At 44.1% G+C, this 27,886-nt stretch overlaps 1 protein-coding gene across 1 annotated transcript in view; it reads right to left on the reverse strand.

Moving 5' to 3' along the window:
- The window catches only part of LOC132403375 (seizure 6-like protein), a 189,290-nt gene that overhangs the window by 22,229 nt on the left and 139,175 nt on the right, over window positions 1–27,886 (reverse strand). The window lies entirely within an intron of this gene.

A 27,886-nucleotide genomic window follows, 5' to 3' on the forward strand; every position in this document is an offset into this window, starting at 1 on the left:
CCAACTTGCTTACCTTATGCCCTAATACTTTCAACTCCCACAAGAAAAGACTAAGTCACCTTGGCCACTTATCCTACGTCTTTGGGATGTGGGAGGGCAGTCACAGGGAAAGTGTGCATAGGCCACGCACGCAGTACCCAGGGTCAGGATTGAACTGGGTCACTGGAGTTTGCTGTACTAGGGTTATTCCTGTGCCATGCTGTACTAGGATTATTCCTGAAGGTGTTGTTTCCTTGCATCTGTGGACCTTGTTCTTTTGTGACATTATGGAAATTTATATGTACAAATGAACAAAGGAATCTTGAGGACCATGTCCATACCCCCCTCAAAATTGCCATGCAAGTTGATATGGTGGTTAAGTAGATGTGTGGTGTGTTGGCTTTTGTACATCAGGGGATTGAGTTCAAGAGCTGTAAGGTCATTTTGCAGCTCCATAAAATCCTGCTTAGACCACACTTGGAATATTGTGTTCAATTCTGGTCACCTCTTTATAGGAAGAATGTGAAAGCTTACGAGAGAATGCAGAGGAGATTTACCAGGATGCACCTGGATTAGAGAGCATGTCTTATGGGATAGGTTGAGTAGCTAGAGCTTTTCTCTTTGGAATGAAGGAGCATGAGAACTGACAGCCAGGGACATTTTCCCAGGGTGGAAATAGTTAATATAAGATGATTGAAGGAAACTATAGGGGGGATAGTAGAGGCAGATACATTAGGGAAAGTTAAGACAGTCTCAGATAGTCACATGGATGAAAGAAAAATGAAGGGCTATTTGAGAGGGAAAGGTTAGATAGATCTTGGAGTATGTTAAGAGGTCCCAGTCCATAGGACGCTCAAAGCAGCTGTACAGGTTGACTCTGTGGTTAAGAGGGCGTATGGTGTATCGGCCTTCATTGATCGTGGAATTGAATTTAGGAGCTGAGAGGTAATGATGTAGGACCCTGGTCAGACCACAGTTGGAGTACAGTGCTCATTTCTGGTCACCTTACTACAGGAAGGATGTGGAAGCCATAGAAAGGGTGCAGAGGAAATTTACAAGTATGTTGCCTGGATTGGGGAGCATGCCTTATGAGAATAGGTTGAGTGAACTCGGCCTTTTCTCCTTGGAGTGAAGGAGGATGAGAGGTGACCTGATAAAGGTGTATAAGATGATGAGAGGCATTGATCGTGTGGTTAGTCAGAGGCTTTTTCCCAGGGCTGAAATAGTTGCCACAGGAGGACACAGGTTTAAGGTGCTGGGGAGTAGGTACAGAGGAGATGTCAGGGGTAAGTTTTTTTACTCAGAGAGTGGTGAGTGCATGGAATGGGCTGTCAGCAACAGAGGTGGAGGTGGATACGATAGAGGCTTTTAAGATAGGTACATGGAGCTTAGTAAAATCGACGGCTATAGGTAAGCCTAGTAATTTCTAAGGTAAGGACATGTTCAGCACAACTTTGTGGGCTGTAGGGCCTGTATTGTGCTGTAGGTTTTCTATGTTTCTATGTAAGAGGTTGGCATAACATTGTGGGCCAAAGGGCCTGTTCTATGTTCTATTGATTTGCTTCACACCTCACTGGTTATTGTGGATGATCCATCAATCACTGCGAAAACTTACACCCTTTCAGTTTCAAAGACCTTAACTCATTTAGAAAGGAATATGTTTAGATCTCTGATCCAGCAACCTCCTGGTCTACTATCCAAATTTGAGGTGAAGCGAGTCATTCCATGGCCCCTCGAATCAAAAGGCTTCACAACATTAGCTATCAGGAATGACAGGGAATAACAAGACCCTCGTCTCCTTCACTCACCACAATCTGCCCTGCCACCTGGACACTCCCATCACAACTACGGGTGTGAAATCTGAATAACGGGGCTGAGCCTCAGCACTGAGAGCACGATGCCACCTGGTGGTAAAAGCTACCTCCCTGCTGCTCTGTCTGATTGAGAGCTGAATCTGTTGTGTACAGGGGTCAGAGTAGTGATCTTTGCACTCATTTTTCATTTTTGTTTCATGATTGCGTAAATGAGTTTCAGTAAAGATGTAGAGGAAAAGGCTGACGATTGTGAGAAGGGGTTTTGGTAATGAACAGTCTAAAGTATTGAGAGATGTCCAGCTGTGTCTAACTTTTACTTCCATTAGGGCTTAAGGTTCTTTTGCTATCTGATGTGCAGAGGAGTGGCTGCCAAAGTACAGTATAGAACAATGTAGAACAGTGCAGAACAGTGTAGAATTGTGTAGAACAGTGCAGAACAGTATAGAATTGTGTAGAACAGTGCAGAACAGTGTAGAATTGTGTAGAACAGTGTAGAATTGTGCAGAACAGTGTAGAACAGTGCAGAACAGTGTAGAATTGTGTAGAGCAGTGTAGAACAGTGCAGAACAGTGTAGAATTGTGTAGAGCAGTGCAGAACAGTGTAGAATTGTGTAGAACAGTGCAGAACAGTGTAGAACAGTGTAGAAATGCATAGAATAGTGTATAACAATGTAGAACAGCACAGAACAGTACAGAACAGTGTAAAACAGTGCAGAACATTGTAGAACAGTGCAAAACAGTGTAGAAGAGTGCAGAACAGTGTAGAAAAGCTCGGGACAGTGCAGAACAATGTAGAAGAGTGCAGAACAGCACAGAGCAGTGTAGAACAGTACAGAACAGTACAAAGCAGTGTAGAACAGGGCAGAACAGTGTAGAAAAGTGCGGGACAGTGCAGAACAATACAGAACAGTGTAGAACCATGCAGAGCAGCACAGAATAGTGTTGAACAGTGTAGAACAGTGCAAGATAGTGTAGAACAGCACAAAACAGTGTAGTACAGTGCAGAACCATGCAGAAGAATGGAGAACAGTGCAGAACAGTATGGAACAGTGTAGAGCTGTGTAAAACAGTGTAGAACAGCACAGAACCATGCAGAACAATGCAGGATATGCAGAACTGTGTAGAACAGCGTAGAACAGTGCGGAACAATGTAGAACAGTGCATAACAGCACAGAACAATGCAGACCAATGCAGAACTGTGTAGAACAGTGTAGAAAAGTGCAGGACAATGCAGGACAGTTCAGAACAATACAGAACAGTGTAGAACCATGCAGAGCAGCACAGAATAGTGTTGAACAGTGTAGAACAGTGCAAGATAGTGTAGAACAGCACAGAACAGTGTAGTACAGTGCAGAACCATGCAGAAGAATGGAGAACAGTGCAGAACAGTATGGAACAGTGTAGAGCTGTGTAAAACAGTGTAGAACAGCACAGAACCATGCAGAACAATGCAGGATATGCAGAAATGTGTAGAACAGCGTAGAACAGTGCGGAACAATGTAGAACAGTGCATAACAGCACAGAACAATGCAGACCAATGCAGAACTGTGTAGAACAGTGTAGAAAAGTGCAGGACAGTGCAGGACAGTTCAGAACAATGCAGAACAGTGTAGAACCATGAATGCAGAGCAGCACAGAACAATGTAGAACAGTGCAGAAAATGCAGAACTGTGTAGAACAGCATAGAACTGTGTAGAACCATGCAGAACAGCATTGAGCAGCGCAGAGTAGTGCATAACAGCACAGAACAACACAGACCAATGCAGAACTGTGTAGAACAGTGTAGAAAAGTGCAGGACAGTGCAGAACAATGCAGAACAGTGTAGAACCATGCAGAGCAGCACAGAACAGTGTAGAACAGTGCAGAAAAATGTAGATCAGTGTATAGCAGTGCAGAACAATGTAGAACAGTGCAGAAAATGCAGAACTGTGTAGAACAGCATAGAACAGTGTAGAACCATGCAGAACAGCATTGAGCAGCGCAGAGTAGTGCATAACAGCACAGAACAACACAGACCAATGCAAAACTGTGTAGAAGTGTTGAACAGGGCAGAAAAATATAGAACAGTGTATAGCAGTGCAGAACAGTGCAGAACAATGTAGAACAGTGTAGAAGAGTGCAGAACAGTGCAGAAGAGTGCAGAACACCACAGAACAGTGTAGAACAGTGCATAACAGCACAGAACCATGCAGAGGAATGCAGAACAGTGCGTAACAGTGCAGAACAGCACCGAACTGTGTAAAACAGTGCAGAACAGCACAGAACTGTGTGGAACAGCGTGGAACTGTGTAGAACATTGTAGAACAGGGTAGAACAATGTAGAAAAATGCACAATCTGAGTGAGTGTTCCATATCAAAGACTCCTTAGATACAGTGCAGAACAGCCCCTTCCAGGATAATGAGTCGTTTCACCCAGCAACTCATCTATTTAACCCAAGCCTAACCACAGGGCAATTTACAATTCCACTCTTAAATTTGAGAAGGAGAAACTAAAGTCAGATGTATCAGTATTACAGTGGAGTAAAGGGAATTACAGAGGCATGAGAATGGTTCTGGACATCTGGAAAATTGCAAATGGCATCTCACTTTTCAAGAAGGGAGCGAGGCAGAGGGAAGGAAATTATAGGCTAGTTAGTCTGACCTCAGTGGTTGGGAATATATTGGGGTCAATTGTTAAGGATGTAATTTCAGGGTACTTGGAGGCACATGGTAAAATAGTCTGTAGTTAGAATGGTTTCCTCAAGGGAAAATTGGGAGGAGGACTATTCAACTGTGACCGTGGGGAAATGTGTATGGAACTTGAGGAAATAGCAGAGGTCTTAATGAATACTTTGCTTCAGTATTCACTATGAAAAAGGATCTTGACAATTGTAGTGATGACTTACTTGCAGCAGACTGAAAAGCTTGGGCACGTAGATATTAAGAAAGAGGATGTGCTGGAGCTTTGAGAAAGCATCAAGTTGGATAAGTCGCCGGGACCAGATGAGATGTACCCAGGGCTACAGTGGGATGCAAGGGAAGAGATTGCTGAGCCTCTGGCGATGATCTTTGCATCATCAGTGGAGATGGGAGAGGTTCCCGAGGATTGAAGGGTTGCAGATGTTGTTCTCTTATTCAAGAAAGAGAGTAGAGATAGCCCAGGAAATTATAGACCAGTGAGTCTTACTTCAGTGGTTGGTAAGTTGATGGAGAAGATTCTGAGAGGTAGGATTTATGAGCATTTGAAGAGGTATAATAGTCAGCATGGCTTTGTAAAGGGCAGGTCATGCCTTATGAGCCTGATTGAATTTTTTGAGGATGTGACTAAACACATTGATGAAGGAAGAGCAGTAGATGTAGTGTATATAGATTTCAGCAAGGCATTTGATAAGGTACACCATGCAAGGCTTATTGAGAAAGTAAGGAGGCATGGGATCCAAGGGGACATTGCTTTGTGGATCCAGAACTGGCTTGCCCACAGAAGGCAAAGAGTGGTTGCAGACAGGTCATATTCTGAATGGAGGCTGGTGACCAGTGGTGTGCCTCAGGGATCTGTTCTGGGACCCTTACTCTTCGTGATTTTTATAAATGACCTGGATGAGGAAGTGGAGGGATGGGTTAGTAAGTTTGCTGATGAACCAAAGGTTGGGGGTGTCGTGGATAGTGTGGAGGGCTGTCCGAGTTTACAACGACACATTGATAGGATTCAAAACTGGGCTGAGAAGTGGCAGATGGAGTTCAACCCAGATAAGTGTGAAGTGGTTCATTTTGGTAGGTCAAATATGATGACAGAATATAGTCTTAATGGTAAGACTCTTGGCAGAGTGGAGGATCAGAGGGATCTTGGGGTCCAAGTCCACAGGTCAAAGCAGCTGTGCACGTTGACTCTGTGGTTAAGAAGACATATGGTGTAGCGGCCTTCTTAATCGTGGAATTGAATTTAGGATCTGAGAGGTAATGTTGCAGCTGGTCAGACCCCACTTGGAGTACTGTGCTCAGTTCTGGTCGCCTCACTACAGGAAGGATGTGAAAACCATAGAAAGGGTGCAGAGGAGATTTACAAGGATGTTGCCTGGATTGAGGAGCATGCCTTATGAAAACAGGTTGAGTGAACTCAGCCTTTTCTCCTTGGAGTAACGGAGAATGAGATAGAGGTGTACAAGATGATGAGAGGCATTGATCATGTGGATAGTCAGAGGCTTTTTCCCAGGGCTGAAATGGCTGCCACAAGAGGGTACAGGTTTAAGATGCTTGGCGGTAGGTACAGAGGAGATGCCAGGGGTAAGCTTTTTTTACGCAGAGATTGGTGAGTGCGTGGAATGGGCTGCCAGCAATGGCGGTGGGGGCAGATATGGTAGGGTCTTTTAAGAGACTTTTGGATTGGTACATGGAGCTTAGAAAAATAGAGGGCTATGGGTAACCCTATTAATTTCTAGGGTAGGGACATGTTTGGCACAACTTTGTGGGCTGAAAGGCCTGTATTGTGCTGTAGGTTTTATATGTTTCTTTGTAAAATGCGGGAATAAAGGAAGCCTTTTCTGGTTGGTTGCCACTTACCAGCAATGCTACCATTCATTTCAAGAGGACTAGGATATAAAAACAAAGATGTAATGTTGAGACTTTATAAAGCACTGGTGAGGCCTCATTTGGAATATTGTGAGCAGATTTGGGCTCCTTATCTTAAAAAGGATGTGCTGAAACTGGAGATGGTTCAAAGGAGGTTCACGAAAATTATTCCGGGTTTGAATGGCTTGTCACATGAAGAACATTTGATGGCTCTGGGCCTGTACTCACTGGAATTCAGAAGAATGAGGAGTGATCTCATTGAAACCTATCGTATCATGAAAGAATGTGGATGTGGAGAGAATGTTTCCTATGGTGGGACAGTGTAAGACCAAAGGACACAGCTTGAGAATAGAGTGGCATCCTTTTAGAATGGAGATGAGGAGGAATTGCTTTAGCCAGACAGAGATGAATCTGTGGAATTTGTTGCCACAGGCAGCTGTGGAGATCAAGTCTTTATGCATATTTAAGGCAGAGGCTGATAGATTCTTGATTGTTCAGGACATGAAGGGATATGGGGAGAAGGCAGGAGACTGGGGCTGAGAGGAACTTTGGATCACCCTTGATAGAATGGCGGAACAGACTGACCTCATTACACTCCTATATCTTACGGATTAATCACTATGTTATGTGTAGGTCTGGTATCCATTAGACCATAAGATATAGAAGCAGAATTAGGCCATTCAGCTCATCGAGTCTGCTCCACTATTCCATCATGGATGATATATATTCATCTCAACCTCTTCCTCCTGCCCTCTCTCCATTACCTTTGGCAACCTTACTAACCAAGAACTTAACAACGTCCACTTCAAATATACCCAATTACTTGTCCCCTACAACACACACAAAATGCTGGTGGAACACAGCAGGCCAGGCAGCATCTATAGGGAGAAGCGCTGTCGACGTTTTGGGCCGAGACCCTTTGTCAGGCGGGTCTCAGTCCAAAACATCCTGGCCTGGCCTGCTGTGTTCCATCAGCTTCTCCCTATAGATGCTGCCTGGCCTGCTGTGTTCCACCAGCATTTTGTGTGTGTTGTTTGAATTTCCAGCATCTGTAAATTTCCTTGTGTTTACTTGTCCCCCACAGCTGTTTGTGGCCATGAATTCCACAGATTCACCACTCTCTGGCTAAAGAAATTCCTTCTAAGTGCTGGTCTAAAGGGATGTCCCTCTATTCTGAGGATGTGCCCTCTGGTCCTAGTCTCCCCCATTATATGCAACCTTCTCTTCACGTCCACTCTATCTAGACCTTTCAATATTCGATAGGTTTCAATGAAATGCCCCCTCATTCTTCCAAACTCCAGCTAGTACAAGCCCAGAAACATCAAATGCTCCTCATACGTTATGCACCTCATTCCCAGGATCATACTTGAGATCCTCCTCTGGACCCTCTCTGATGCCAGGGCATTCTTTCTTAGATAAGGGGCCCCAAAATGCTTGCAAAGCCCCAAATGCCATCTGAACAATGCCTCATAAAGCCTCAGCATTACGTCCTTGTTTTTATATTCTAGTCCTCTCAAAATTAATGCTAACATTGCACTTGCATCTCACTAACTAAGGAAAATATACCTATCATCAGGTGTGCATTATTGGTGAATTCCTGCAATGGGGATTGGCCTGTGAGAAAAAGGTTAACCAGACTAGGCATCTATACAGTACTCTGGAATTTAGAGGAATGAGGACTGAGTTCATTGAAAGATGCAACATTCTCACAACCCTGACAGATGGAATGGGCTGGCTGGGGTGTCAGGAATCAAGGCGTCACTCTCAAGTAAAGGGGTCTGTTGTTCAGGGATGAGAAGAAATTTCTATGTCCAGAGGGTGGGAAATTTTCTTGGATTAAGTTGCTTAGTATATTCATGTTAGAAGCTGATGGAGATTGTGGAACAAAATGGTAGAATTTTCAAGAAGGGCTGAATGGCCTCCTGTTTCTAGCCCTTATGGTGCAGTTGTTTTAGGTGATTGCAGAAAACATGAGAGATTCTGCAGGTGCTGGAAATCTTCAGCAACTCACAAAAATTCAGCAAGTCAGACTGCATCTATGGAGGGGCATAAACAGTCAATGTTTTGAGCTGGGGTGCTGAAATGTTTCAGACTGTTTGGGGACCTGAATGGTGATGAAGGAGGTTCTGAAGGGGCAAGTTGCCCCGCTTGCAGGGTTAAGTGCCTTCCTTGCTTTCTGAATTCGTCTGAACAATACAGTATTAGGTCTCCCGCTAATGACCTTTTAACATGCAATTTTTTAAGGCGCCAGGAGATGGCAGCAAGTAGCTTTTCACGAACAGCAACTGCATCAAAAGCATCACTTCCTGCTCATTCCATAATTGTCTATTTCTAGTTGCTGCGGCTTAATCCTTGGTTATTGCTGGATTCTTTTGCGCTGGGCACACATCACAGGCAGTTGTATGAGACAGAGGGGCAAGCTTGCAGTTACACAACACAGATCACATTCTTTCTTGAAGTCATCACAGTGTTGTAATATAAGAATCTTGTTTATGTGCAGCAGGTCCCCAAACAGAGGTGTGAAAATGAGCTGTCAATTTGCTTTTTGTGGTGATTTTCAATGATTAAAAAGTATTGACTGGCCGACAGGATAGAGCACCCTGTTCCCCTCCCAATCTTTTGTACCCATTTGACACAAGAGACTCGATCTCCCCTTAACATCCCCTCTGCCTGTGGGTCCTTCCAGCAGTGAGCACTCCCTCACAATGGAATTGGACTGCCAGACTCAGGCTCAGATCTCCTCGCTATTGACTGAATCCAGTGTATATCCATTTGATGTTCTGGCCTCAGATACCACTTCCCAATGGAGAGGAGAAGGGAAGATGATAAAATGACACACACAACATGCAAAAGGAACTCAACAAGTCAGGCAGTTTATATAGAGGGAATAAACAGTTGATGTTCTGGGTCAACCCCCTTCATCAGGACTGGAAAGGAATTCACATTTCAACCCCCTCCCCCACACACCCATCTTTCCCCCCACCTGGTCTCACCTATTACCTGCCAGCTTGTACTCATTCCCTCCCCCACCTTCTCATTCTGGCTTCTTCCCACTTCTTTTCCAGTCCTTATGAAGGGTCTCAGACCAAAATGTCAACTATGGTACTTACTCATTTCCATTGATGCTGTCTGACCTGCTGAGTTTCTCCGGCACTATGTGTGTGTTGCTTAGGATTTAGCATCTGCAAAATCCTTTGTGTTTATGATAATAATGATCTTAATACCAATTAACCCAATAGCAAGAATGGAGATGATGTTTCACTACCAGATGAACTCAATGCCTTCTATGCCTACTTTGAAAGGGAGAACTCAACTACAGCTGTAAAGATCCCTAAGCACCTGATGACCCTGTGGTCTCTGACTCAGAGGCTGATGTTGGGCTGTCTTTAAAGAGGGTGAACCTTTGCAAGGCAGAAGGTCCCAATGGAGTACCTGGTAAGGCTCTGAAAACCAGTGCCAACCAACTGGCGGGAGTATTCAAGGACATTTTCAACCTCTCACTGCTGTGGGTGGAAGTTCCCACTTGCTTCAAAAAGACAACCATTATACCAGTGCTTAAGAAGAGTAATGTGAGCTGCCTTAACGACTATCGCCCAGTAGCACTCACACCTACAGTGATGAAATGCTTTGAGACGTTGTTCATGACTAGACTGAACTCCTGTCTCAGCAAGAACCTGGACCCATTGCAATTTGCCTATCACCACAATAGGTAAACGGTAGATGCAATCTCAATGTCACTTCTCAGCCTTAGATCACCTGGACAATACAAACATCTATGTCAAGATGCTGTTCATCGACTATAGCTCAGCATTTAAAACCATCATTCCCACAATCTCGACTGAGAAGTTACAGAACCTGGGCCTATATACCTCCCTCAGCAATAGGATCCTTGACTTCCTAACCGGAAGACCACAATCTGTGCTGATTGATGATAATATCTCCCCCCTTGCTAAGGATCAACACTGGTGCACCTCAAGGGTATGTGCTTAGTCCACTGCTCTACTTTTCCTATACCCATGACAGTGCGGCTAGGCATAGCCCAAATACCATCTATAAATTTGCTGATGATTCAACCATTGTTGGTAGAATCTCAGGTGGTGACAAGAGGGCGTACAAGAGTGAGATATGCCAGCTACTGGAGTGGTGCCGCAGAAACAACCTTGTATTCAACATCAGTAAGATGAAAGACTGATTGTGGACTTCAGGAAGGGTAAGATGAAGGAACACACACCAATCCTCATAGAGGGATCAGAAGTGGAGAGAGGGAGCAGTTTCAAGTTCATGGGTGTCAAGATCTCTGAGGATCTAACCTGGTCCCAACATATCGATGCAGTTATAAAGAAGGCAAAACAGCGACTATACTTCATTAGGAGTTTGAAGAGATTTGGTATGACAATAAATACACTCAAAAACTCCTATAGATGTACCATGGAGAGCATTCTGACAGGCTGCATCACTGTCTGGTAAGTGGGGAGGGGGGGTCTACTGCACAGGACCGAAAGAAGCTGAAGAGGGCTGTAAATTTAGTTGGCTCTTTCTTGGGTACTAGCCTACAAAGTGCCAAGGGCATCTTCAAGGAGTGGTGTCTCAGAAAGGCAGTGTCCATTATTAAGGACCTCCAGCACCCAGGGCGGGCCCTTTTCTCATCAGGTAGGAGGTACAGAAGCCTGAAGGCACACACTCAGTGATTCAGGAACTGCTTCTTCCCATCTGCCATCAGATTCCTAAATGGACATTGAACCTGTGAACACTACCTCACTTTTTTAATATATATTATTTTGTTTTTTTGCATGAGTTTTAATCAGTTCAATATACGTATACTGTAAATGATTTACTTATTTTTCGTTATTTTTTCCTCTTCTATATTATGTATTGCATTGAATTGTTGCTGCTAAGTTAACAGATTTCACAACACATGCTGGTGATAAACCTGATTCTGATTCTGGTACAGTTGACCCTCCTTATCCGGGGGGGGGGGGGGGGAGATTGGTTCCGGGACCCCTCGCGGATACCAAAATTCGCAGATGCTTAAGACCCTTATTCAACCTGTCTCAATGTGTTGGACCTTAGAACCCAGCGGAACCCCAGACCTGTCTCAGTGCGGTGGACATTAAGACCTGGCGGTAGAGATCTGAATCTGCAGTGTTTCTGTTTGCGAGAATAATCATGATTGAAAATAAAGTGGAAATAATAAAGCGATCGGAAAGAGATGAAACACCATCGGCCACTGGAAAAGCGTTAGGCTACGTCGGTCAACTATCAGAACAATTTTAAAGGATAAAGTGAGAAAGGCTCTGCCTCGATGAAAGCTACAATTATCACAAAGCAATCCAGTGGTTTAATTATTGGGTTTTGGGTTTTTGATCCTCCACATCAACCCGGCACGGTGGAGAACGCACTCGGGAGCGGTCTGTCCCGAGTTCCGAGAAATTCCGTTCCCGAGCCTGGCGCTGAAACATACGTTCTTAAGTGTTTTATATGCATAGAAAGGTAAAATATATACTATACACTAAGGCAAACGTTTGACTAACTGACGCTAAATACCAGATGTACCTGTTCCGACTTACTTAGTAAGAGAACTTCCGATCTTATTCTGATCCTGATCCACGATAACCCATGCACATCGTCCCGTATACTTTAAGTCATCACTAGATTACTTATAATACCTAATTCAATGTAAATGCTATGTAAAATGGTTGTTATACTGCATTGTTTAGGAAAGAATGACAAGAAAAAAAAGTCTGTACATGCTCGAACAACAAATGCTGGAAGAGCATTTCTGGGTTTTCGTGATTTGCGGTTGGTTGAATTCGCGCATGCGGAATTTGCAGATAAAGCGGGCGGACTGTATGTTTATGTATCCTATCATTCTTCTACCTTTGTGTCTAGAAAGATTTAGTTAACATATCAGACTTCTGAATGTAATATCTTGTCTTGTTTATTGTACTGTCATAGGACCATAAAATACAGGGACATAATTAGGCCATTCAGCCCATCAATTCTGCTCTGCTGTTCGATCTTTGCCGATTTATTTTCCCTTTCAACTCTATTCTCCTGTCTTCTCCTTGTAACCTTTGACACCCTGACTAATTAAGAAATTAGCTGTCTCTGCTTCAATTATACCTAATGATTTGGCCTCTGCAACCACTATGGCAATGAATTTCACAGCCCTCTGGTCCTTGACTCTCCCACTATTGGAAACATCCTCTCCACATCCACTCTATCTGGACCTTTTAATATTAGGTAGGTTTCAATGAGATTCTCCCTCATTCTTCTAAACTCCAGTGAGCCCTACTGTAATCTCTTCATACACTAACTCTTCTGGACTCTTTCTAAAGGCAGCACATCCTTTCCTAGATATGGAGCCCAAAACTGCTCACACTACTCCAGGTGCTATCTGTCTAGTGCCTTATAAAGCCTCAGCATTACATTCTTGCTTTTACATTCTAGTCCTCTGGAAATGAATGCTAAAATTGTATTTGCCTTCCTTACCACAGACTCAACCTTTAGGGAATCCTACACTAGTGCCTTTGCACTTCTGATTTCTGAATTTACTTTCTGTTTAGGAAATAGTCTACACCTTTATTCCTTCTACTGAAGTGCACAGACATGCACTTTCCTACACTGTATTCAATCTGCCACTTCTTTGCCCATTCTGCTAATCTGTTCAAGTCCTTCTGCAAACTCCCTGCTCCTCCACCTACCTTTGTACCATCCACAAATCTCTTCCCCTCTCTGGTCTCATGTTCTGCACAAGTATAGCTTTCAGGGCTGAAAACGTTCTTGCTGTCAGAGAAATGGTACAACTCTAGTCTGCCTGCCCTCTAAACACTCAGTTCACCAGAAGTTCAGGCCAAAAAGTGACATTGTTTGCATAATACTAACCAGTTGACTTAGAATCTTTAAAAAAATTTAACGATACAGATTTAGAGTTGTAATCCTAAATCATTTGGTTTACATACCAGTGGGCGACTATAATCAATCGCTTGCGATTCTGCATGATGCCATCTCCAAACAAGAAACAGTCCGTCCCAATGCATTTCGGATCATAGTCTGAGTCTTTAATCAGGTTTGTTTGAAGAAAACCCAGCACAATTACCACCAGCATATAACCTGTGGCACCAGAGGTCCCAATACACTAGACCACTGTTACACTAAGACCACTGTTACCATTCCTTTCCCAGACCACTTTTTGGTAAACCAGGTTGTCCTTTCCTATCTGCATACAGGCAGAGGCTAAAGTACAAAACTCCAGACATTAGGACAACAAAGAGGTGGTTGCAGGAGGCAGGGAAGTGGTTACAGGATTGCTGTGAGTCAACGGACTGTTCAAGCACTAATCTAGAGATCGGAATGAATACACCAGGGTTGTAATGGACTTCATTAAAACAGCTGTAGATGTGCTTGCCCCCACTAAGTCACTCAGAATCTTCCCCAATCAGAAACCCTGGATGAACCATGAGATCAGAAATCTGCTGAGCACCAGATCAGAGGTATTCAAGTCTGGAAACTAAGAAAATTACACAAGGGACAGGTTCGATCTCCAAAAAGCCACCTCATGGGTGAGGTGGAAATTCCATAGCAAACTTGAATCAATGAGAGACACTCCACAGTTGTGGCAGGACTTCGATGCCATCACCTCTTCTAAAGTTAAATCAATCGACGTGGGAAACAGCAGGGCTTTGCTTCAGTTCCTTCTACAGTCACTTTAACCACCAGAAACCATTGCAAACTCCCACGTTCCCCAATGATTCTATGATTTTAGTCTCTGAAGCCAAAGAGCAGGCTGCCTCCAGAATCCATAGAGGGCATCTGGATGGGATGGAGTACTTGGCCAGTATTAAAGACCTGTGCTGATCAACTGGTTGCTGTGTTCACTGAGATCTTCACCCTCTCACTTCGGCAGTGTGGGGTACCCACCTACTTCAGGTGCCCAAGAAGAGCATGGTTACCGGCCTCAATGACTATTGTCCAATTGCACTTACATCCACAGTGATGAAGTGTTTGGGAGGTAGCTGATGAAACATATCAGCTCCTGCCTGAGAGGCGATTTCAATCTGCTCCAATTTGCCTAGCAGGGCAACAGGTCTACCATCTCTTTGGCTCTTCACTCAACCCTGGAACATTTGGACAGCAAAGCTGCATACACCAGGATGTTCAGTATTCAATATCATCGTCCCCTTAAAATTAATCAATAAGCTCTAAGACCTTGGCCTCAATGCCTCCTTGTGTAATTGGATCCTCGATTTCCTTTCTTATCGATCCCGGTCAGTTTAGATTGGCAAAAACATCTCCTATATGATTTCCACAGCACAGGAGCACCATAAGGCTGTGTGCATGGCCTCCCACTCTACTTGTTTTATACCTGTGACTGTGTGGCTAAGTACAACTCTAATGACATATATGTTTGCTGATGATACCACTGCTGTGGGTTGAATCAATGGTGGTGATGAATCAGCATAGAGGTGGGTGATTGAAAATCTGGCAGAGTGGTGTCATAACAACAATCTCTCACTCAATGTCAGCAAGTCCAAGGAACTGATCATAGACTTCAGGAGAGGGAAACCAGAGGTCCATGAGCCATTTCTCATTGGAGGATCAGAGGTAGAGAGGACGAGCAACTTTAAATTCCTAGTGTTTCTATTTTAGAAGACTTGTGTTGGGCTCAGTTTCAAGCACAATTACGAAGAAAGGACGGCAGCACCTCTACTTCCTTAAGAGTTTTCAGAGATTCAGCATGACGTCTAAAACTCTGACAAACTTCTATAGGTGTGGAGTGGAGAGTATACTGACTGGCTGCATCATAGCCTGGTATGGAAACACCGATGCCCTTGAACGGAAAAGCCTTCAAAAGATAGTAGATATAGCCCAGATCATCACAGGGAAATCCATCCCAACTACTGAGCATATCAACATGAAAAACTGTTGTTGGAAAACAGCGTCCATCATTCGGGACCCCCACCACTCAGGACATGTTCTCTTCTCACTGCTGCCATCAGGTAGAAGGTACAAGAACCTCAGGACTCACGCCACCAGGTTCAAGAACAGTTACTACTCCTTAACCATCAGGCTCTTGAATAAAAGTGGTTAACTTTACTCAATTTTGCTTGCCCCATCATTGAAATGTTCCCATAACCTATGACCTATCTTCCAAGAATTTAACTTCAAGAATTCAAGAAATTCAAGAATTTCAAGAATTTATGATTTAACTTCCATAGAAGCTAGGTTATTTATCCAGTCTTTATAGACTTAATTTATGGAACAGCAGTATAATAACGATTGGATATAGTTTGTGCAGAGCATAAATTCTTCTGGAGACCAGACTTTCCCAGTGTAATGGCTATGTAATTAGCACACTGGTAAATGGGTGCTTAGTGTTTAGTGTGACACTGTTACAGCTCAGGTGCTCCATAGTTCAGAGTTCAAATCTGACTCAGTCTATAAAGAGTTTGTGTGCTCTCCCGTGACAAAGTGGGTTTCCTCCAAGTGCTCTGGTTTCCTCTCAGAGTCCAAAGGTGCACCGGTTAGTGGGTTAATTGTCTAGTGGCTAGGGTTCAATAGGTGGGCGGTTGGGTAGAAGGGGCTTTTTCTGCACTGAATCTCTAAATAAAGAAAGTCAACTGTCTGTAAGCTTGCCACGGGCACATTGACAGTTACATTTTTACCAAAAGTTTCTGAAGAAGAGCTCTGTTGCCTTTGGGAGCATCCTCAGTAGTGAAAAGTACAACGGTCTTCCTTTTAAATGAGTAAAGGTGAGAGGCCCAGTAGTTACTTCACACTGCACATTCTGATACCATATATATCGTGATGCTGGTTGTCTCACAGCACTTCAATTCACCAATAATTTCTGTATTATCTTTGCCACATCATGTGAGTAAATGCTTCATGAGTAACACACACAGTATGGAGGAACCCAGCAGGTCAGGTAACGTCTGTGGAGAGGAATGAACAGTTCAAATTTCAGTCAAAGGAATTGACTGAAGAAGACCAATCTTGATGAAGGGTCTCGGCCAAAAACATTGACTGTTTATTCTTTTCCATAGATACTGTGTGATCTGCTGGGTTCCTCCAGCACTCTGAGTGTGTTACTCAAGGTATCCAGCATGAAAGTTTTAAGAATGCTCTCTCTGGGGGTGTTAAATGATTTTATGTATCGATGCTGTAACGTACACCAGTTTCCTGTGAGTCTCCAGCTAGGGTCTTGGTGCTATTGAGCATTAAGCAGTGTGTGAGATCAATCTAGCTATGAGTCTGTCCATCAACGTGCACAGGTTACAAAACATACAATCTCTTTGTTTCCTAGAGCACCAGGAAATCAACAAGATCTTAATGATAGGAATCATTGTAAAAAGAGATGCTGAAAGGCATAAATAAAGCTCTTGATTCTTGTCATAGTCCTGGACTTGCTCAACTCCTTGAGCTAATTAAATACTTTAGACAGGTAGTCACTGCTGCAAATTTATCTACCTGTTGAAAGAGGCAGTATCTACCCGACACAGATTATCAGCGTCTACCCGACACAGATTATCATTGAATATCTGACAGAGATTATCAGTGCTATAGAAAAGAATTGCAGCAAGTATAGAGGTTCAGTGAAACCTCAGATAAAATTGTTGAGGTGGCTGCAGTTTCAGACGGAGTGGGGTGGGGTTTTTTAAAACGTTCAAAGCTTTTGTGCTAGGAATGGTGAAGAATGCTTTGTTGAACAGGATGGATGGCATTTCCTCCATTTATGTAATAACTTTAATGTAGCCTGAAGCACCTGAATGGAGTAACATCAATCACCATCATATTGGCTGTGAGGTATAGCAACAAAAGACTGCTTGTAAAAATGAATGCAAGGATCAATGCCCAGCTGGATGAATGGAAGACCAAAAAGAAAAGAACTAATGGGGATATGTAAACAGAATGAGAAAAGCAAGAGGGGAGATTAGATTGTAAAGGGGGCAATAGAAGGATCATTAAGAAAATACCCCAGTGAATTAAATGCACCTTCCCAGGATTAAGATGCACAAACTAGAGAGAAGGAAAAGAGAAAAGAAAGAGGAGCATGATATAAGTGCCACAGGAAAGGAAAAGGATTAACGGCATCCAATTTCCTGAGAAAGAAGCAAATTCAGAAACAAGAAGAAGAAAGTGGAAAGCAAGAAAAAGAAAGACACGGAGCTTTAAAAGGAGGAGATAGAGAGAAAGAACTTGAGTGAGAATGAGAAAGGTGTGAAAGAGAAAAGGAACATGAGAAAGAAAAAGAGTGGGAACGAGAATGTTGGCAGGATCAAAGCCATGAGTGAGACTGAGAAAGGAATTGTATGTGGAATAAAGCAAGACAAAAAAGCCAGGACTGGGAGAGAAGCAAAGATTGATATCGATCCAGAGAGAAAAGCTGACAAAAGGAGAAGAAAGGTGTTCCCAGTCAACACAGTCTCACAGTCAACTTCTACAACATAAGGTCAAAGAATGTTGAATCTTTGTGGGTGGAGTTACGAAACTACAAGGGTGAAAAACCATTATGGGAATCATATATAGGCTTCCAAATAGTAGCCACTATGTGGAGTTGAGATTGCAAAAGGAGCTGGAAAAGGCATGTAACAATAATACTGACACAATTGTGATGTGGGACTTCAGGTTGGTGTCAGATTGCAAGAGAGTGTATTTATTGCATGCCTATGAGATGGCTATTTAGGGCAGCTTATGCATGACCCTATCAGGGAAAGGCCATCTTAGATTGGGTGTTGCCTAGTAACCCAGACCTTATTATGGAGCTTAATGTAAAAGAAACTTTAGGAGACTGTAATCATAACATGATTAAATTCATACTGCAGTTTGAGAGGGAGAAGCATAACTCATATGTATTTGTATCATAGTGGAATAAAGGGAATAAATTACAGAGGCATAAGAGAGGAGCTTGCCCAGGTGGATTGGAGGAGAATGCTGGCAGGGATGATGGCAGAACAGAAATGGCTAAAGTTTCTGGAAATAGTTCATATGTCACAAGGGGATGTGGAGACTGGACCCAAATGCAGGACGCAGGCACTGAAGTACTAGGGGCAGGACAGGAAAAAACTAAAGGATAGAACAAGATGGGGAGACCGTGGTATGCAAAGGTGATCCTGGGGTTCAGAGAGTTCATGGCAAAAGCAGGACCCGGGAGTTCATTGTAAAGGCAGGACCTAGGAGTTCATGGCAAAGGCAGGTCCTTGGCTAGGATAAAGGATGGGTCTATGGGACAAGGAATGCTGGGAGGATAGCCCCCTGGGTGGGCTGCATTACTTCTGGGCAGGGCCCAGCCTCCCTGGCAGGAATACAGAGGCCTGGGCAGGTTGCAGGGCACAACCCATCAGAAGCAAGGGGTAGGAAAGGGTCAGAGTCCTCCGCCAGGCAACAACAGTCCGGCCTGCTTACCCAACAGAGGCAAGGGATTGGAAGGGAAATCGGTCCAGCGTGACTACAAGAACAGACTTACAGAAGTAGATGATTAACAGTGGGTACTCCAAGCTGGGGTCAAAACAGGATAGCCAGGCAACAACAGTCCGGCCTGCTTACCCAACAGAGGCAAGGGATTGGAAGGGAAATCAGTCCAGCGTGACTACAAGAACAGACTTACAGAACTAGATGATTAACAGTGGGTACTCCAAGCTGGGGTCAAAACAGGATAGCCAGGCAACAACAGTCCGGCCTGCTTACCCAACAGAGGCAAGGGATTGGAAGGGAAATCGGTCCAGCGTGACTACAAGAACAGACTTACAGAAGTAGATGATTAACAGTGGGTACTCCAAGCTGGGGTCAAAACAGGATAGCCAGGCAACAACAGTCCGGCCTGCTTACCCAACAGAGGCAAGGGATTGGAAGGGAAATCGGTCCAGCGTGACTACAAGAACAGACTTACAGAAGTAGATGATTAACAGTGGGTACTCCAAGCTGGGGTCAAAACAGGATAGCCAGGCGAACAGCATAATGGCACAAACAAGGCAAACTGGACAGAACAGCAGGTACAAGACAGAGGAACAGGACAACCTCCCCAACTAGACTCAGTCCCAGAGCCCCTTATATACACCTGCCAGCTGATAGGCATCAGGTGCACCTCCTTAAGCCAAGTTGGTCCTATTTGGGCTTAAGGGCGAAAGGAGGAACAGCTACAAGACCTGAAGTCTGGAGTCCGCGGACCGGATCAGGACCTGGAATGTGGGCTCCAGACCAGACCATAACATCATAAGACACAGAAGAAGTTGTTCTCAAATGGCAGGGGTAGACAACCGTGGCTGACAAGGGAAGTTAAGGACTGCATAAAAGCCAAGGAAAGGACATATAAGGTAGCAAAAGTGAGTGGGAAATTGAATGATTGGAAAGCTTTTAAAATCCAACAAAAGGCAATTGAAAAAGCTGTAAGAGGGGAAAAGGTGCAATATGAGGGCAATCTAGTCAATAATATAAAGCAGGATACTAGTAGTTTTCTTCTGTTATATAAAGAGTAAAAGGGAGGTACTGTAATTGTAGTTGATATTGGACCACTGGAAAATGCTGCTGGTGAAGTAGTAATGGGGGACAATGAAATGGCAGTGTGCCAAAGGTCCATAGGTGTCAGGGAGCAGGAGTGAGTGCCATTGCTATTACAAAGGACGAAGTGCGAGGAAAACACAAAGGTCTTAAGTCACCTGGGTCAGATGGACTCATCCCAGAGTTCTGAGAGAGGTTGTTGAACAGATAACAGAGTCATTGGTCATGATCTTTCAAGAATCACTTGACTCTGGCATGGTCCCAGAGGACTGGAAGATTGCAAATATTACTCCAAGCAAATGTTACTCGAAGCAAGAGGCTGAGAGTGAAGGAGTAAAGGAATCTTGGAGAGAAGTCATTGTTTTTACACTGCTCGGGGAGAAGAGGCTAGACTGCACAGGCGCGTGACATAGAATGCCAAAGGTTTTTAAAAAAGACCACCATATACAGTGGGTAGCGGAGTGAGAGGGAGCAGAATGGGATGGCTTTGGCTCAACCGACTTCGGAGTGAACAGGCAGAGGCGAGAGTAGAGAGAATGCCAGGCAGGATGTTGGAATGCTCCTCTTGCAGGATGTGTAAAGTCAGGAAGACCTCCAGTGTCCCTGACAATGACACCTGCAAGAAGTGTATCCAGCTGCAGCTCCTAACAAGCCACGTTAGGGAACTGGAGCAGGAGCTGGATGATCTCCAGATCATTCGGAAGAACGAGGAGTTTATAGACAGTAGTTTCAGGGAGGTGGTCACGCCAAAGGAGCAGGGAACAGGTAATTGAGTTACCATCAGGTGAGGGAAGGGGAAAGGGCAGGCAGAGCAGGGTTCCCCTGTGGCCATTCCCCTCAACAACAAGTATACTGATTTGGATACTGTTGGAGGGGATGACTTACTTGGGCACTGAGTCTGGTTCTGCAGTGCAGAAGGGAGGGGGGAAGAAGAGGAGAGTAGTAGTGATAGGGGACTCAATAGTTTAAGGTACAGACAGGAGGTTGTGTGATTGTGAAAGAGACTCCCAGATGGTTTGTTGCCTCCCGGGTGCCTGGGCCAGGGATGTCTCTGATCACGTGCACTGCATTCAGAAGTGGGAGGGTGATCAGCCAGATGTTAAGGTACACATCAGTACCAATGATGTAGGAAGATAGAGTGAAGAGGTCCTGAAGAGTGAGTATAGAGAGCTTGGTAGGAAGTTAAAAAGCAGGACCTCAAGGTTGGTAATCTCAGGATTGCTACCTCTGCAACATGCCAGTGAGGGTAAGAATAGGATGCTCTGGAGGATGAACACATGGCTGAGGAACTGGTACAGGGGGCAGGGTTTCAGATTTCTGGGGAAGGTGGGACCTATATAAGAGAGATGGGTTACACCTGAACTATAAGGGGACCAATATCCTTGCAGGGAAGTTTGTTAGTGCTATTTAAGCTAGATTTGCAGGGGGATGGGAACCAGAGTGCCAGAGCAGATAGTGGATCAGGGGTGAAAATAAATGATATTAAAAGTTCATGCAAAGTCACAAATAGAAGCGTTGTGTGTGGTGGTAATAATCTTCTGAGGTGTGTCTATTTTAATGCGAGGAGTATTGTGGGGAAGGCTGACGAGCTGAGGGTGTGGATTGACACATGGAATTACGACATTATAGCCATTAGTGAAATTTGTTTATAGGAAGGTCAGGACTGGCAGCTTAAGGTTCCAGGGTTCCGATGTTTCAGACATGATAGAGGCAGAGGAATGAAGGGTTGGGGGGGTGGTGGCATTGCTAGTCAGGGAAAATGTTACAGCAGTGCTCAGGCAGGACAGATTTGAGGGCTTGTCTACCGAGGCCATATGGATGGAGCTGAGAAACAGGAAAGGTATGACCACATTAATGGGGTTGTATTATAGACCACCCAAGTCAGCGAGAATTGGAGGAGCAAATCTGCAGAGAGATAGCAGACAACTGCAGGAAACATGAAGTTGTGATAGTAGGGAATTTTAATTTTCCACATATTGTTTGGGACTCCCATACTGTTACAGGTCTAGATGGGTTAGAGTTTGTAAAATGTGTTCAGGAAAGTTTTCTAAATCAATATTCCCTGAAGGTGGAATCTCATGTGAATAGGGTGGTGAAGAAAGCATAGGTATATGGACAGGAAAGGAATGGAGGGTTATGGGCTGAGTGCAGGTCAGTGGTGAAAGTAAGCGTTCGGCACGAACTAGAAGGGCCGAGATGGCCTGTTTCCATGCTATAATTGTTATATGGCTATAATATATAGAGGGACCAACTAGAGAGGATGCAATATTAGATCTCCTATTAGGAAACGAGTTAGGACAGGTGACAGAAGTGTGTGTAGGGGAACACTTTGGTTCCAGTGATCATAACACCATTAGTTTCAACTTGATCATGGATAAAGATAGATCTGGTCCTTAGGTTGAGGTACTAAACTGGAAAAGGGCCAAATTTGAAGAAATGAGAAAGGATCTAAAAAGCGTGGATTGGGTTGTTCTCTGGCAAGGATGTGATTGGTAAGTGGGAGGCTTTCAAAGGAGAAATTTCGAGAGTGCAGAGTTTGTATGTTTCTGTCAGGATTAAAGGCAAAGTGAATAAGAATAAGGAACCTTGGTTCTCAAGGGATATTGGAACTGTGACAAAGAAGAAGAGAGAGATGTATAATATGTATAGGAAACAGGGAGCAAATAAGGTGATTGAGTAGTATAAAAAGTGCAAAAAAATACAAGAAAGAAATCAGAAGGGCTAAAAGAAGACATGAGGTAGCTTTGGCAGTGAAGGTAAAGGATAATTCAAAGAGCTTCTACAGGTATATTAAGAGCAAAAGGATATGTACAATGTCCTGTATGTTACTCAAAATGGCTTCTTTGGTTTGTTACGAGTAGGAATGCTTCTTTGTCTGATGTGTTTCTCTCGCCGTTGCTTCGCTTTAGAATGGCTGATATGGTAATTGTATTCATTTGTTAATCAATGGGGAATGTTATTGTGTCTTGTGAGGCTGGGAACTTGGGGGAGGGATTTTCGTGGGTTTTTGGTGTGAGGGGAGTCGGGAGGAAGATGCTGAGGAAGGTGGACGTGCGCTGGACTGCTCGTAAGACCACCGGGGTGGTCCCAGGTGCGACGGCGTAGTGGTCGGATGGGTCGTTGGTTCGTTGATTGAGCTCCTACGATGTGCACTACACTGACTGAACTTTGATAAGTTGGCGCCTTTTGTTTTTTTGTTCCTTGTATATATATATTGTATTGCCTAATCCTTCTTTAGTTAATGTTAGTAAACTCTTTAAAGTGTATTTCATAACGGTATTTGGTGTGAAGTTGATACTGTGGGCGGCGCGAGACATAAACTTGGTTCTCACAGCACCTGCGTGTACGGGAGTTGGGGTTGGTGTGTGGCTGGATCTCCTTTTCCCCTAGACATATACCAGCCTTTTGGGTAAGTGTTACAGATAGTAAAGGATAAAATCGGTCCTCTTGAAGATCAGAGTGGTCGGCTATGTATAGAACCAAAAGAAATGGAGGAGATCTTAAATGTTTTTTTTTGTGTTTGTATTTACTAAGGAAACTGGCATGGAGTCAATGGAAATAAGGCAAACAAGTAGTGAGGTCATGGAACCTATACAGATTGAAGAGGAGGAGGTGCTTGCTATCTTAAGGCAAATCAGAGTAGATAAATCCCTAGGACCTGACAGGGTATTCCTGTGGACCTTGAAGGAGACTAGTGTTGAAGTTGCAGGGGCCTTGGCAGATATATTTAAAATGTCGGTATCCATGTGTGAGGTGACGGAGGATTGGAGGATAGCTCATGTTGTTCCGTTGTTTAAAAAAGGCTCTAAAAGTAATCTGGGGAATTATAGGATGGTAAATTTGATGTCAGTAGTAGGTAAATCATTGGAAGGAGTACTAACAGTTAGGATCTACAAGTATTTGGATAGACAGGGACTTAACAGGGAGAGTCAACATGACTTTGTGCGTGGTAGGTCATGTTTAACAAATCTATTAGAGGTTTTTGAGGAGGTTACCTGGAAAGTGGATGAAAGGAAGGCAGTGAATGTTGTCTACACGGACTTCAGTAAGGCCTTTGACAAGGTCCCACATGGGAGGTTAGCTAGGAAGATTCAGTCGCTATGGTGAGGTAGTAAATTGGATTAGATATTGGCTCAATGGGAGAAGCCAGAGTATGGTAGTGGAGGATTGCTTGTCTGAGTGGAGGCCTGTGACTAGTGACTGAGCCTTTCGTCTGTGGTGGGAAAGCTGTTGGAAAAGATTCTTAGAGATAGGATCTATGGGCATTTAGAGAATCATGGTCTGATTAGGGACAGTCAGCATGGCTTTGTGAAGGGCAGATCATGCCTAACAAGCCTGATAGAATTCTTTGAGGAGGTGACCAGGCAGATAGATGAGGGTAGTGCAATGGATGTGATCTACATGGATTTTAGTAAGGCATTTGACAAGGTTCCACACGGTAGGCTTATTCAGAAAGTCAGAAGGCATGGGATCCAGGGAAGTTTGGCCAGGTGGATTCAGAATTGGCTTGCCTGCAGAAGGCAGAGGATCATGGTGGAGGGAGTACATTCAGATTGGAGGGTTGTGACTAGTGGTGTCTCACAAGGATCTGTTCTGGGACCTCTACTTTTTGTGATTTTTATTAACGACCTGGATGTGGGGGTAGAAGGGTGGGTTGGCAAGTTTGTAGACAGCACAAAGGTTGGTGGTGTTGTAGATAGTCTAGAGGATTATCAAAGATTGCAGAGAGACATTGATAGGATGCAGAAGTGGGCTGAGAGGTGGCAGATGGAGTTCAACCCAGAGAAGTGTGAGGTGGTACATTTTGGAAGGAGGTAATGCAGTCGTTATGGGAGATTTCAACATGCAGGTGAACTGGGAGAATCAGGTAGGTGCTGGACCCCAGGATAGGGAGTTTGTGGAGTGTCTAAGGGATGTATTTTTGGAACAGCTTGTGCTTGAGCCAACCAGGAACGAGGCTATTTTGGACTTGGTGATGTGTAATGAACAGGAATTGATAAGTGATCTTGAAGTAAAGGAGCCACTAGGAAGTAGTGATCATAACATGATAAGTTTTTATCTACAATTTGAGAGGGATAAGGGCAGATCAGAGGTGTCAGTGTTGCAATTAAATAAAGGAGACTACGGAGCCATGAGGGAAGAGCTGGCCAAAGTTAAATGGGCGGATGCCCTGGTAGGAAAGAAAGTGGATCAGCAGTGGCAGATATTCTTGGGGATAATACAAAAGATGCAAAAGCAGTTCATTCCAATGAGAAGGAAGGATTCAAAGAGGGGGAAGGTGCCACAGTGGTTGACAAAGGAAGTCAGAGATTGTATAGCATTAAAGAAAAAGAAGTATGACAGGGCTAAGATGAGTGGGAATACAGATGATTGGGAAAGTTTTAAGGAACAGCAGATCTTAACTAAAAAAGCAATACGGAGAGAAAAAATCAGGTATGAGCTCAGATAGCCAGGAATATAAAAGGGGATAGCAAAAGCTTTTTTAGCTATGTGATGAGAAAGAAGATAGTTAAGAAGAATGTTGGCCCCTTGTAGGATGAATTGGGAGAAATTGTTATGGGAAACAGGGAAATGGCAACAGAATTTAATGCATACTTAGGATCTGTCTTCACCAGGGAGGACACAAGCAATCTCCCAGATGTATGGATGGGCCAGGGTCATAAGATATCAGAGGAATTGAGACAGATTGACATTAGGAAACTGTGATGAGTAGACTGGTAGGACTGAAGGCTAATAAATCCCCGGGTCCAGATGGTCTGCATCCGAGGGTTCTAAAAGAGGTGGCTCAGGAAATTGTGGATGCATTGGTAATCATTTTCCAATGTTCCTTAGATTCAGGATCAGTTCCTGAAGATTGGAGAGTGGCTAATGTTATCCCACTTTTCAAGAAGGGAGGAAAGGAGAAAACGGAGAACTATCGCCCTGTTAGCCTAATGTCAGTCGTGGGGAAGATGCTTGAGTCCATTATTAAGGACGAAATAGTGGCATATCTTGATGGCAGTAATAGGATTAGGCCGAGCCAGCATGGATTTACCAAGGGCAAATCATGCTTGATTAATCTGTTGGAGTTTTTTGAGGGTGTAACAAGGATGTTAGACGAGGGTAAGCCAGTGGATGTTGTGTACCTAGATTTTCAGAAGGCATTCGATAATGTGCCACATAGGAGATTGGTGAGTAAAATCAGAGCTCATGGCATTGGGGGCAGGGTTTCAACATGGATAGAAAACTGGTTGGCAGATAGAAAGCAAAGGGTAGCAGTGAATGGGTGTTTCTCGGACTGGCTGGAGGTGACCAGTGGGGTACCACAGGGCTCTGTCTTGGGACCACAGCTCTTTACGATTTATGTCAACGATTTAGCTTAGGGCATTGAAAACTATATCAGCAAGTTTGCTGACGATACTAAACTGGGTGGCAGTGTGACATGCGAAGAGGACGTTAGGAGAATACAGGGAGACTTGGATAGGCTGGGTGAGTGGGCAGATACTTGGCAGATGTCATTCAATGTGAATAAATGTGAAGTTATCCACTTTGGAAGCAGGAACAAGAGGGCAGAGTATTGTCTGAACGGTGTAGAGTTAGGTAAGGGAGAAATGCAAAGAGACCTAGGAGTCCTAGTTCATCAGTCAATGAAGGTGAATGAGCAAGTGCAACAGGCAGTGAAGAGGGCAAATGGAATGTTGGCCTTTATTACAAGGGGAATTGAGTACAAGAGCAAGGATGTCCTTTTGCATTTGTATAGGGCACCTGGTGAGACTATTGTGTACAGTTTTGGTCTCCAGGTTTAAGGAAGGACATTCTGGCAATTGAGGAGGTGCAGCGTAGATACACTAGGTTGATTCCTGGGATGGCAGGGCTGTCTTACGCAGAGAGATTGGAGAGATTGGGCTTGTACACGCTGGAATTGAGGAGATTGAGAGGGGATCTGATTGAAACGTTTAAGATAATTAAAGGATTTGATAGGATTGAGGCAGGAAATATATTCCAGATGTTGGGAGAGTCCAGTACCAGAGGGCATGGATTGAGAATAAGAGGTCAGTTATTTAAAACAGAGTTGAGGAAGAGCTTCTTCTCCCAGAGAGTTGTGGAGGTGTGGAATGTACTGCCTCGGAAGATGGTGGAGGCCAATTCTCTGGATGCTTTCAAGAAGGAGCTAGATAGATATCTGATGGATGGGGGAATCAAGGGATATGGGGACAAGGCAGGGACTGGGTATTGATAGTGAATGATCAGCCATGATCTCAGAATGGCGGTGCAGACTTGAGGGGCCGAATGGTCTACTTCTGCACCTATTGTCTATTGACAAACTCCAAAGCAGAGTACAAAGTAAATGACAGGATACTTGGAAGTGTGGAGGAGCAGAGGGATCTGGGGGTACATGTCCACAGATCTCTGAAAGTTGCCTCACAGGTAGATAGGGTAGTTAAGAAAGCTTATGGGGTGTTAGCTTTTATAAGTCGAGGGATAGTTTAAGAGATGCGATGTAATGATGCAGCTCTTTAAAACTCTAGTTAGGCCATACTTGGAGTACTGTGTCCATTTCTGGTCACCTCACTATAGGAAGGAAGTGGAAGCTTTGGAAAGGGTACAGAGGAGATTTACCAGGATGCTGCCTGGTTCAGAGAGTATGCATTAACATCAGAGATTAAGGGAGCTAGGGCTTTACTCTTTGGAGAGAAGGAGGATGAGAGGAGACATGATAGAGGTATACAAGATATTAAGAGGAATAGATAGTGTGAACAGCCAGCACCTCTTCCCCAGGGCACCACTGCTCAATACAAGAGGACATGGCTTTAAGGTAAGGGGAGGGAAGTTCAAGGGGAATATTAAAGGAAGGTTTTTCACTCAGAGAGTGGTTGGTGCATGGAATGCACTGCCTGAGTCAGTGGTGGAGGCAGATACACTAGTGAAGTTTAAGAGACCACTAGACAGGTATACCGAGGAATTTAAGGTGGGGGATTATATGGGAGGCAGGGTTTGAGGGTCGGCACAACATTGTGGGCCAAAGGGCCTGTAATGTGCTGTACTATTCTATGTTCTAGTGGTGTGCCACAGT

Source organism: Hypanus sabinus, chromosome 13 (genome assembly GCF_030144855.1).
Source record: "Hypanus sabinus isolate sHypSab1 chromosome 13, sHypSab1.hap1, whole genome shotgun sequence".
In the NCBI taxonomy this organism is placed as follows: domain Eukaryota; kingdom Metazoa; phylum Chordata; class Chondrichthyes; order Myliobatiformes; family Dasyatidae; genus Hypanus; species Hypanus sabinus.